Genomic DNA, 13,383 nt, shown 5'->3' on the forward strand with positions numbered 1-13,383 from the left:
AACACTTTACAGTCATTTAGTGACATTCAGCATGCCCTCATAAAACAAGCTTCCTTATAATTGCATTTCTTTCATGAACAGAAATTGTCCTTTGAAATCCTGGCACATTACACTGGTAGACTCTTAGACTAAAGATAGTAGGTTCCACTACCAAAAAATGCCATTCTGGTTGCACATTTTTTGAAACAAACAGATTCAAGGACAGGCAAAATGATGTGTTTCAAACCTTGCTCAAGGTAGTATTATCTAAACTCTAAAGCAATTAAGAATTATTTAGTGACCTATGTGAAATGAACTACTGGTTCTACATCTTAGCGGAAATGCAGCTATAAAAGCCACCCTTGCAGATGTCACTGCACCTACAGCATGCATGGAAATCACTCTGAGTCCATGTGCATGGAGGATCTCACCAGGATGGAGCCCAAATGTAACAACTGCTAATTCGTAGTGTTTGGCAGACTTGCCAGAGTGTCCAAATTAAACAAACAAAAAAAAAGTATGAAAGTATGAGGACCAATCTGTTGTCATTAGTGGGAATGGGATTGGTTTCCTGAAAAATAAAAGAGGAACAAAGCACTGAAGGAAGCCAGTACTGCAACTATGCTGTGTTTTGGAGATAAACAAGTGACTTTTATACTGCCAAGGCTTCATCTTTCTTGAGCACTGAATATACGCAACGTATTTGTAATGAATGACCAGCCAAGAGATAAAAGGGAGGCACTGAGAAGGAAATGAAATTTTAAGAGATATTTAAAGATCATAGTGCAATAAAAATGGTAATAGGTTTTAAGAAAATTCATTTATAAAGGACATTAAGAGAAACTAAGCAAAAGAGTTAATAAACAATAATGCATATAATGAAAGGTAATGTTGTTATAATGATTAACATGAGTATCAGTGTTCAAAAGAAAGGCTTTCAAAACATCAGTGTCCTTATCTAAATTTCTGTTAAGAAGCTGGAAAGGTAAACAAACAAAAAAATTTAACCCTATGGTCAGGTGGGCTTAAACTTGGCACACTGGGGCTTGTATCTCCACCAGAATAATTTTGCACTCCAAAAACCTGAAAATTTTGAAAACCACTGATGTAGTACATACAGAATCCAAACGAGTAAAACAGTGGTTGGTGTAAGTTTTGTATGCAATGAGTAGAGGGCAGAGAAACAAAAATTATTTTTACAGGAAAGCTATGAAAAAATAAAGCACAAGGACATTTAGAAAACATATTCAGCAATAACCAAACAGCAACACAATTCCTACAGAATATAAATACTACAGCCAATAGCAAAGGATGTGCACTGTTGTTCTGTTAAACTGAGTAATATCACCCCAGCTTGAAAGGATGTTGCTTTCAGCGTGCATTGAGCATGGGTCTTGGTTCATCTCCACGGACATCATATGATTCTTTTCCTTGACATCATTGCCCATGGGCTTCAGACCCAGGACACAGTTCTACTATTCCATGCAGGGTCTTACAGTACAAGAAATGGCGAAAAGCAACATAGAAAGGGTTATTGTGCCTATTTAAGCTACTAGGCACTTTTGTGTGATACAAGGAATACCTGTCCAGTTAGAATATGTTGTCCAAACAGCTTCTCAGCAATTTAGTCCAGATAAACCAGTGTCACAATGTAAGCTGTTTCTTACTGGACAGACTTAAAACCAGAAGGAGGGATAATGTAGTTTATCTTCGATGAACAACAGAAATATCCATTGCCCAGAGAATGAACATAGTGAGGGCTGAGGCAAACTGCAATTTAGCAGGTTGCTCAGGACAGCAGATTTTTATGAGAGATGGGCAAAATAACCATATTTTGAAACACTTTTTAATATTACCAGACCCTTGGAAAACCAGGTACCCTTTGCTGCTCTCACTGAGGGCAGAGTAGGTTGTGTTTTGGAGACTGAATCCTTCCAGCAGCAACAATTTCAGATCCACTTCCCCCCTCTGAGCTTCAGCAGAGCAGTAGCAAGTGTCTCTGCTACTGTCTGGCTGCACTTTGCCCCCTCCCCTCCCACCTTCTGCGGTCACTCTTTGGCATCTCCACCTGTCAGTCACTCCTAAGAAGTCTTTAGATGCTCTGTCTCTGCATTAGAAACAGAGAAGTGGAAGACTAGAAGGCATCTTAGAGGGTCATCAAGTCCAATCCCACATGCAGGTATGATCAAACATATCTAGACCGTTCATACTTAAGGGCTACCTAGCATGTTCTTAAGACCCTCAGTGACGGATACAACAGGCCTTCAAAGCCTTTTCCAATATCTCACCACCACCATCACAAATAGAAACATTCCTAATGTAGAATTTCAATTTTCTAAACTACATATCAAGCAGATCTGCTCCTATCCTTTGGTAAACACCATGCCTTTTTCATCAATTTTTAAAATGTCTGAGTACTGTTCCATTTTCCCTTTTCTTCATCAATCAAATTTCCAGCTTTTCCTCAAACCCTTCAGACTGTCCTTATGAATCATTCCTTCTAAATCTCTGGATGACCTTTTCTGAATGGTCTTACATCTTGCTCTTCCAGGCTGACCATAGTCCCTCCAGCAGAAGGCTTCTCCACTACTCAGTAACATGGGCCAAATATCTCCCGTGTTGCCAGTGTAACCCTCCCAGTACTCCATCTGATTTTTTAAGAAGCAACTTCACATTATTAACGAGCACATACTTTGAAGTCTGCTGTAACTTCAGGATCATTTTTTGCCCTACTGCTTTTTCAGCCACTTACCGCTTTGCATTTATGTTTGCTGAGGTTCATCTTGTTGATTTTGGAACATGTATGCAGTATGTCAAGATCATTTTGTATATCCTCTTTTGCACATCCTCTAAAAGGCCTGCAATTGTTTCTAGTATGGAGGCATCCACAAAGTCATATAAATCTGTGATTAACCATGCAGGCTGGGCTCAATTTCTGGATGCAGGATGAAACACAATTTTAAATCTCCATTTAGAAACCTGGGAAAATAAAACAAACTCACAACTTACTGAACTTGCCACTTTGACCTGGTCTGCACTGGAGAATCTGTTGGCCGTCACTTAGTGATGAATCAAAAGCTGCTCCCCAGCACCTTTGTCTAAAGCCATCACACCACAACCAAGCCGTTGGTAATGACCCTCCAAAATGGGTATCTCCGGAGATTAGAGAGGGTCTCTGCTGTGCAGAGCAGCCGGTCCTTCCACAAAACAGCACCTTTTGGCTGCCATTTACCCTCCCGGCCAGCTGCTCAAGCAGAGAGGGACTGGGCTGACACCCTCTTTTCTTGGCAATTCTACGCTAGCACTCTTTAAACCCAATGTATTGTTTTCCAGACACTCACAAATCAGTTGTTCAATCTTCTTTAGTGTCTTTCTGGGAAGTGACATGAGGCCGTACATCACATCCTCCGGTCTCCTGCTTCCTTTTATTATGTCAACTCTCTGCCAAAGTTCTCCTGCCAGCACAGCACGGGCAAAAACAGTTGGCAAACTCAGATGATTGGGTAGATCCTGTGTTTGAAATGGAAGCTGACTATGAAATAAAAAACAAACTGCATCTTATGGTCCCATTTAACTGATTTTTCTCCTCATAAGTGGTTAGTGTGGGAGAGGAAGAAATTTGTATTCAGCAACGTGCCTTGTCTTGAAATGAAAACCTAGGATCTGCAATGTGCCTATTAAATGTAGCTTCAAAAAGCACTTATTTCTACTAAAGCTAGCATTTGTCTTACAATTCTTATCATGCATCAATGGCTAAAAACATTTACAGATTATGATGGCCAAGAGAAAAACTGAAAGTTTTATGTGGAATTTAATTATAATGTTGTGTTGATAATATTAGGAAAATTTGATCCAGATAATGAAAAAGACATGCTTGTTTTTTAAAGAGATATAAGCTACTGTGAGCACTCAGGAGTGGGTTGGCTTTGGCCTTCTTTCAAATGCAGCTTTCAAACACACATTACAATGAATACAGAACACACAACACAAATGAAATTATGTTATGTTTATAACCAGGGAGTGTAGCATTTTAGAAAGGTAGATTTATGACAGTATCCTGTAAACTTGTTCTTTTCTGGATTTTCCTCAAAATACCTAATACAAATCAGGCAATATATATTTAAAACACCAAAATAAAGGCTTACAGAGAAGACATCTGGATCAGAGCTACAATCGTTTTCATCAGGTAACAGAGGAGATAAAGCATAATTAGGAGATTAAGATCTTGACCTGGAGATTGACTTCAATGTGGATATTTCCATTCATTCTTTTTATCTGTTGGGTGGAATGACTAGTCTATCACACAGCAGGGTATCCTAAGAGTAACTGTTTAAAAACCTCCCTAGAATATTTTTTTTCAATAACTTAATTTATGCTATCAATACTTTTTCATTTCATAATCGTATTATTCTGTGTTGTCAAATCCAACTGTTCAAAAAAAATGAAATCTAATAAAAATCCTAATGGTACTTCCTCTGTGACTTGTTTTGGGGGAGAGATGATTAGGGTTTGCTTTGCCACAATAGTCTGAGCTATTTTGATTTGCGTTATACTTTCTGAGACAGGTCAAAACTGGCTGGTATCTGCTTCCAGCTTTTCCTTACAACCAAGAACTTTTTTAAAAAATAAATAAAAAATGGGCTTTTGAGGCCCAAGTGACATGGACAGTAGCTAAACCTGCAAATTAGCAAGGCATAATGAGAACACAGGAGTTGCCACTCCTGACCTTACAGAGCAGATAACATGACTGAGTTCCTAGAGCTTGTCTGGTGGGAAACAGAGTAATGACTTTAGGTTGAGCACGTTTATTTCAAAAGCAAGCCCTGTCAATGAGCAAATCTAGAAGGGTAGGGAGTCACATTTTAACAACAGCTATCCAAATGAATCTAGATGGGAAAAACAATGAGGTGTAAGAGTAGAGCAAAACAATCCCATGGAGTGAGAGCCCCTCCCAAAAAGTAATACCACTTTTGGGAGGGTGATAGAATTAATTGAGACTTTCTGTGAGGTTGTCTCCTGAGATTTTTTTCATTCTTTCTTGTATGATTAGGGGTTTCTGAAAGTGCAGCAGATAGATCTTAAACATGTGGAGCCTGGGAAGTGGGGAATAACCAAACACCTTTGGGTGATGAATGTTACAGTTCCTTATAGGAGTTATTGGTATAAATAGGGGGAAAGGCAAGAGGGATGCTGATATTTGCCTACCTTTGTTTGCCCAGCTGGGCAGCAATGGTTCAAGGGGGACTAGGAGAAACAATCAAACTCTTGCCAGTATTGCACAAAATTGGTAAGAGAAATAACAGATGGTAATTCCTTTGATGCAAGCTACCCATCTGCTACTGCTTCCCCTACGAGCTCCTGGAGATACTATGTGGAAAAGCTTTAGAGACATCCTGTGAAAGGCAAATGTAAATGTGGGTTATATAGGAGAAGATGGAAGCAGTAATTCTGCTCGTGGAATAGGACATAAAGAGAAGGAGAGCAGTATTTCCATTCAGCTCTTGGTAAGTCCCAAAATAGGCTTGTCAAAAGCAGGAACAACTCAGCCATATAGGACAACTTGCAAAGTAACTACTCCGCACTGTTCCGCACTGAATACAGATGAGTGATGGTATCTCCATAAAACCCATTTACAAGCAAAGTTAGGTGTGGTACCAGATCGTACAGTTATGTAGAGCAGCTGAGTCCTACCACTGGTGTTGTCTCTGGTCATAGCTCTCTTCTCTGCCTGCTTTGCATCATTGCATCAATGTATCTTGATAGTATTTAACTTTGATGTTTAACAATTACCATTTATTTTACCTTTTAAGATGGATAAGCTCATGAATCTTGCTGTTTTCAGGCTGTCTGAAAACTCAGGCAGCTACTATTTTCCCATTTATCTATATGGAATGAAAGGAACAATCTCTGCAGAGACAATACACTTACCTGGAAGAAACATGATATTTTGGAGCAATCAGTACAACCATGGGAAAACAAATGTGGGCACCTGGTCGTCCTCCTGCTTCTGCCTGACTTTCAGCTGCTCTGCTGCCTGCCACCAATTGATCAAAGCAGCTGAATAAATAGGAAGCATCCCTCAATTAGAACATTAACTACCATGGAGAAGACAATACAAGCATCCAGCTAAAGGGAGAAAGCTAAATACTAACTGTCCTCTCCTCCCTAGTTTTCTTTAAGAGAATTCATTCTCTTTAGTATTGTGAGAAAATGGCTGCATTTTAAGAGATTTGGCAGTTTACTGATGTTAGATGCAGAAGGGAAAGTTGATTTGTAAACTTGTCACAGATTCTCTCTGCAAGGGATCTGTCAGAGTAGAAACATGCTTTGAAAATGAATTAGCAGGATGAGAGACATGTTTGGAACAAGGAATTCCTCATAGGAATGGTCAGGAGGTAAATCTCTTGGCTGACCTCATATCACCATTGTCGTCCTTTGACTGATCCATGGAAAGCTGGAAGAGATGCACGCACACGGGTACATTTCACAGCTATCCAGAGAAAAGGGAAAGCAGAATATTTTTTTCACTGCCTGTTACAACAAGGAGATGAGACTTGGTGCTAGGTAAACACATAACAGGGTTTAAACACCCTCCCCCCACACACATTTACCTATTTATTTGTATAAAAATAAAGATATTAAAGGACTATCATGACTTTGCCTTGATCAAAGTTGAAAGACGGATCATAATGATCCATGGCCAATAGGATAATGCAGATGCCTGAGTGTGGTGAGCCCTAGGACAGGCCATGGGTCAACAAATGACAGGAGAGCAACACCTGTAACTGTTGGAAAGGTGGTAACACTGGGGACAGATCTGGCTGGTGGTCTGTGCCAACATCTAGCTCTAAACCCCCTAGCATTAGAGAGGAATAGAGACTCAGGGAGGGCACTGCTCTGAGGGTGTCCAACACTGCATGGAAGCAGGTTGCTCAAGGTGGAACCAGGCTATGAGCTGCTGCCGAGAACCCAGTGCTGAGGCAGGTCGGGTTGGGCAAGTGCTACATTCCCCTGGGTTTGACCGTGCCAACTCTCTGCACAGCGAAGGTCTCAGCTAGCGGTGGGTGAGTGTAGCTTTTCCTGAAACTACCTATCACTCACTTGGTCAACTAAGTAAGTTGAGTTTGGCAGTATCTCATTGTCTGTTATTTCTTTTCCACCTGCAACAGATGACAACTAGAAAACTGGAGAAAAGGAGAAACAGGGATGGAAGGATGACTTTGGGAATATGACAATAAGAAGGAAAATGTATAGGAAATAATAATTAAAAAAATGTATAGGAAAAATATGTGACCTCGCTGACTGGCCAAAAGGGGATTATCAGCACATCAGAGAGAGAACTGAAGGTAGAAGGGATTAGTCTACTGATTGTGGCCATCGGGAACAGCAACCTGCCACTCTGATCCCTGTCAGCAATGTCCTGGGGAATGACCAAAGAGTGAATTGGGTCCTCCCTTCCTGGCCCTTCAGGAAATGCAGCCAAAAGTACATTGGTGCTCCCATTCTCACAGGAAATAGATGTCAGGAAAGAAGCTGTTTGGCATTACAATGCAGCAGCCTTCCCCAGCCTGCAGCCTTCACTTCAGTCTGGGGCTTCAAGTGCTCCAGATTCTACAGTCTCAATAGAGAGGATTGAACAAAAATATCAAGGAAGTAAGAGAAAACTTAAGTGACTAAGCATTAAAAAATGAAGTGAGAGGCTTACCATAGCCAGCCGAATAGATGAAACAATTTTGAAAAATGAGGTTATATACAGGAAAGCTGTTGGGAGCCTAAGGGGAAAAGAAACCTCACTATTAAGGAAAGTTTCTTTTAAACTATTGCATTTAATCAGCTGTGGTTGTGTTGATTGTTTGTAATAAATGTAGGTAGAGGTCACGTTACCTGATCTAGTACTCCTAGTTTTCTTTTTAACCGGTCCTCTGCTTAAAGAGAAATACAAAAAGTATTACAGGTGGGCAGAATTATCCAGTGGGTCACTTCTCTGACCCCATTCAGGGCACAGCACCACAAGCTGCCAGGCTGGTGCAGGGAACAAGAGGAATGGGGGGCTGGGACCCTGCAGGCGGGCACTGCTCTCCAAACACCCGCTCACAAAAACCTGGTTGTTGCAATTAGTTTGGTGTGGCTAAACTGCCTCCTCGCACTGCAGCTAACCTATACACAACTAAACAAACCTTAGGAGCATGAGGTATTGACTGGCAGCATGAGCTTTAAAAAAAGCCTTTGATGATATAGGTCTCTGCAGTCTTTTGTTTTGTTTTCTCCACATCACACAGACCTGATGTTTTCATTGAATGGCTCTGTATTAATAACATATATTTTTGAGTGAGGAATCATATCTGAAATAAACCAGTAGTTTTCCAAACAATACTTCAGGCTGAATTTTGCAGACCTGCTGAAACACATGAAAGATAACATTTACCTGTTCTACAAACCACATGACATTTCATTGTCTAAACCATTAAAGCATCTCCATGCTGACACACAGGGGCAGTAGAACCATAAAATGCCTGTTGTGAGTGCTCCTTCTTTCAAATGAAGGAGGTAGGTTTATGAGGTGGTTACTATGGTAAACTCCAGATGTTTCTGCACTTCCCACTGCATCATTTGCAGGCGTTTCTTAACAACATGTAGAAGCAGGCAGGGATAGCTCACACCTTCTGGATAAATTATTTGCCGCAGGCATCAGTGCTTTACACTTCTGCTTTCTGTTCTTCCTTGTGGTTTTTAATGTCAACAGTTCCCAGACAAATTCATTTGGTTCCCTGGGAGACAAAAAGCTGCTTGTTTGGTCTTTGAGATGCTTTGTTTTCCTTAAATACCCCTCTGACACTATGTACCACTCTGTTCTGTATATTCCTCTTCTTTTTGTCCTCTCTCCATTCCCCTTTATACTTCCTGTTTTCCTCAGGCTTTTCTGGCACCTGTACCAGTGGCAATTCTAAGCTGTTCTACAAAAGCTACACTTTGGATACTTTAGTTTCATATTTATACCACATAAAGCAAAAGATAAAAAGTCTGTCTCCTGCAAAGCTGTTAATAAAGTGAAATTTCACAACATTTCTATATATAACTCCAATCTAAATAATACTGTCACCGCTGCTGTGTTCAGATGCTATATATTGGCAGGACATTGATAAAGTAAACATGGGATGTACTCGCATCCTCAAAAGCACATATAAAAGAACTACGTATCAGTGAGACCAATTATTTTTCACTCAGTATAATGAAACATGCCAAAATCAGCAAGGACTCGTGAGCCTATTGATTCAGTTTATAACTGAAAGAAATGGTTTGCCTAACAGTTTGAGAGGAGAAAAGAGAAAAAAAGGGGAAAAAATAAGTTGAAAAAAGGAATCTTTGTATGTTGTTTGTTTTGCTCTAGGTTGCTTAAAAATTGGTAGCAAACACAAGAAAAGATGTTTTTTGTGTGAGATTTGGCATAAACACCTCTGTAATTTTTGTTGTTTTTTCCAAGCATGCTCATGCTTCAGAATGCAAATTGCCAGCCAGGAGTTACAGACACATCTCCCAGTACCGAGTGGCCAGCTAAGTAGCAGAAGAAATGCAGCACCAAAGAGTGTAAAGCAGTTACACATAGTGACGAGTGACTCTGATTCAATATTCAGTATTGTGATTCAGTTCACAATGCTGAGTTCTCCTGTTACCTTTTATCACCAAGGAAAAATATTCTCCTTCGTCACTGCAGATAATTCTTTGAAAGATGAAGCTTCCTACTCACTGACCGTCGAATATGCCAGGAAGGGAATAGAAACTGTCGTTGGTACTCTGTAAAACCATGGTTTACCTACCCAATCTTGTCTGAAGCTTGAGTGACCTCACTTCAAAAATGATATTTTACAACTAGAAAGTATACAGATAAAGAGAACCAGGTTGGTCAGAAATATGAAACAATTTCCACTGTAGAAGAAAATGGAGAGATTTGGTTTCCTCAGCTTGGAAAAGAGATGACTGAGGACATGACAGAGGTCTAGAAAACCATAAATCACACGGAGCAGGTGATAAGGGAATGATTAGTCATTAGTTTCTTGAGACGAACTGCAGGGCACTACATGAAATCATCAGGCAGCAGGTCAAAGACAGATGAAAGAAAGCACTTTTACATGCAGTGCCTAATTGCATTGCAGGACATAACATCCTGTTTTGTTTGGATGCCCAAAGTATAAATAAACTACGAAAGCTACTAAGCAGCTTCATAGCAGAAAGGTCTGCTTTTCCCCTAGAGAAAATCTACATCTCTCAAATAATAAGTGTTGAAAATCTTAAAGTTGGAGGGGTGGAGACAAGAGAATAATAGAAATATTTACAAATTAGGAAAAAAAAAAAAAAGGAAAGAGAGAGAACATAAGGAAATGGATATCGTCTGTGAGGTTGAAACCATCACTCTAATGAAATCAGACATTTTTCAGTTGTTTGCAGCAAGTCTAGGATTTCAAGTGGAGGACTATGCTTTGTGGCAAAATGATGCCTGTAACAGATGTATCATTTCTCTCCCTAGCTGAGGGAAGGAGGAAAAAAATTTCTAAAACTGACTGAACACAGAATTTAGTAGATACAACATATGAACTGCAGAAATGCACAGAAATGATAATGTGAATTAAAGACTGAAGTTTGAGCATTTCAAACCCAGTCATTTTTCATGTTTTTTGAAGGTGATGCCAAGGAATTTAAGACGGACTTAAACCAATGTACTGACTTCATATCAGTATTTAACTTAACCTTCCAGCTCACATCCCAGCCGATGCCAAAGACGTTTTAAGAAATCGATTGAGAGATCTGTTTTTCATTGTGATAAGCAATGGTAATTACTAGGAAATTCTTGACAGATAAGTGCTGTAAGGAATTATTATTACTAGAAGACAAATCTGTTTCCTTAGCTAAAATAGTACACTGTCTTACCTCAGTGCCTCTGTAGCAGATTTAGAGAAAATATTCTTCAAATAATAGATGCCTAGGGAAGATTATAATATTCATCACTCTTCACAGGACACCTAGGATTCATTAGTTCAATCTAAAAATATTTTTTAATTATTCAGGTATATACTAGAGTTTCTTTATAACCCACTGAGCCTTGCCACTGTTGACAGTTGTTCTTCAGAGACAGTCATTGTTTATCTTTTTTGTTATTAAATATATTACTGAAACTTAAATCACATTACTGTGTATGAAGATCTATTAGCCCTCATAAGGAAGGCAAAAATTCACAAAGGAGATTTTGGCTTCCATTCGGTGCCTGTATTTCTTTAAATTCTTTCAGAGTAGGTGGTAGATATTTTATTTGGGCTTGTTTCAGCATATTTCCTTGGGAGTGGGGCCATTTATAATGCTCTAGAGGGAATCCTAACAGATACCACTAGCCTCTTTCCATGGGATTCTCCAGCCCTCATAGACCTGTAGTCCCAGTTTCAGTGCCTAAATAGAACAGGTGCTAGTATATTTGAAAGACATGCTGGGAAACGAGGCAAGTTCTCCTCAAAAAGGTTTTTTTCAGCTGTATTTTTCTATGCTTCTGTAATTTGCATTATTGTCAAACCTCACTGGTGTCAGAAAAACAGCAGGGTAAGGTTTGATTTTTCAACAGCAATTTCCATATGGGTCAGCCTTTTTGATCTCATAATATTTTGCAGCACTGGAGAACAAACTAAGTCAAATTATCATCAACACATGGAAGCTGAAGATAGATTAATGGAAGTTTTTGTCCTTATTTTTTCTCTTATCAGCCCAAACTACTTTATTTTTAGATTATATCACTTTGTTCCCTTTCCATAAATACTCCATCTTTTCACTTGGATGACAAGATCATAATTAATTTATATTAACATATTTAAACCCAGAACAGGCATACATAGGATGATTTCCAGATTTTAATAGTTCTTTGCCATCTTCTGTCCCCTCCTACATCAATCATCTATTTTCATACCAGAATGAATAAAATTTAATCTAACTGTTAAAGTCCCAGACAATCTTGATCTGCAGGAGCTACATGCTGACCTCAAACTTTAATTTTCTTGTATCAATGCAAAAGGTGCTGGCTCTTTTTCAGCATTGTACCCACCACATCCAGGGTTCTGAGCTCCTATTCCTAATAAATACTGTGTAGCCAACAATTTAATGTAGTTCAGCTGCCCAGCAAGTTTTCTAACAAGTACTGGCTCATGCATATCATACCTGCAGATTCTGCAAAACCTGAGAGGACTGCCAGGCTGTGACAGGTTTGCCTCTTCATTGGCAACATTATAAGTCAAGTTACTCAAGGAGTCTTCAGAGGAATCTCTAAACTCAAGCCTTACTCTAAAGACTGATCAACAAAGCTAAGGAAAAACATCAACACCTGCATAGAATTCGTTTTGTGGGTTTTTTTGTTTGTTTGTTTTTGCAGCATCCTACCCAGCCAGTCCTCACATTCATTGGCTTTGCTCTACCTGATTCCAGGCTCTGACTTTTTATTCTCTCTAAAAATGGGTCATAAAAGAATTATCTTTTAAAAATTTCCTGTCTTCTGCTACCAGAAAGCCTTCCTCAAGGACTTCCATCCCTTACCAGATGATGCGATGCTTGTTACAAGCTTAGATAATTGAATAGGTTCCTCAGATAGGAGCCAAAATTAATCTGATTACTTTGAGCATCTATTTTTATGTACTCTTCAGGAAGTCTCAAAACACCCCCCAAAAGTCTAAAGTTCCAGTAATTCATTATGTCTATTTCTATAGTAATTCATTATGTCTATTTCTGGTTTTGCTGGTATACATTTTTCATCAAGCACAATCAAGTTTGCAAATAACCTGTTCCTGATATCTTTGGCCCATTAGAATTAGTTACTACAAGCAATTTTCTGAACCCAGCTGCATGACTTGTGTCATATCAAACAGTTTGATTTTTCCAGTTCACATCAGGAAGTTCCTGATAACTGGGTCAACAGGAGAACAAAGTTTTATCACAGTTCAGAGTGGTCATGGTCTTCTGTTTCCTTCTTTCCAATGAAGCCCAAATAAGATCAAAGACAAGAGGTAATATTTTGCTCAACAGGGGCCTTGTACTGTTAACAGGAACAGTCAGTTGCATATTTTGGGGAGCATTGTAGAGTTAGCTTATTTCCTGATATAAAAGCAACTTTTGCAGAATTAAAATTCTCAATTAGGAAAAAAATCAGTTTACAACTGGAGTCATCAAAAGGAAATATTTTCTTTATTGAACTCAAGGTAGAATATACTTAAGTTGAAGTAAAGTTCAATATTTTTTCAAGTGACCCAAAACGTTTCATTCTGAAGCACTTCTGCAATAAACTGCAACTGTTGATTGCAATGTGCTGTATGATATGAATTATAGTGCAAGCGTCCATTCTTTCTTAGTGGCTTGGTTTCCTTGCCACAATGTATGCTG

The sequence above is a fragment of the Anser brachyrhynchus genome, assembly GCF_964034855.1.
Source record: "Anser brachyrhynchus genome assembly, chromosome: 1".
Classification (NCBI taxonomy): Eukaryota; Metazoa; Chordata; class Aves; order Anseriformes; family Anatidae; genus Anser; species Anser brachyrhynchus.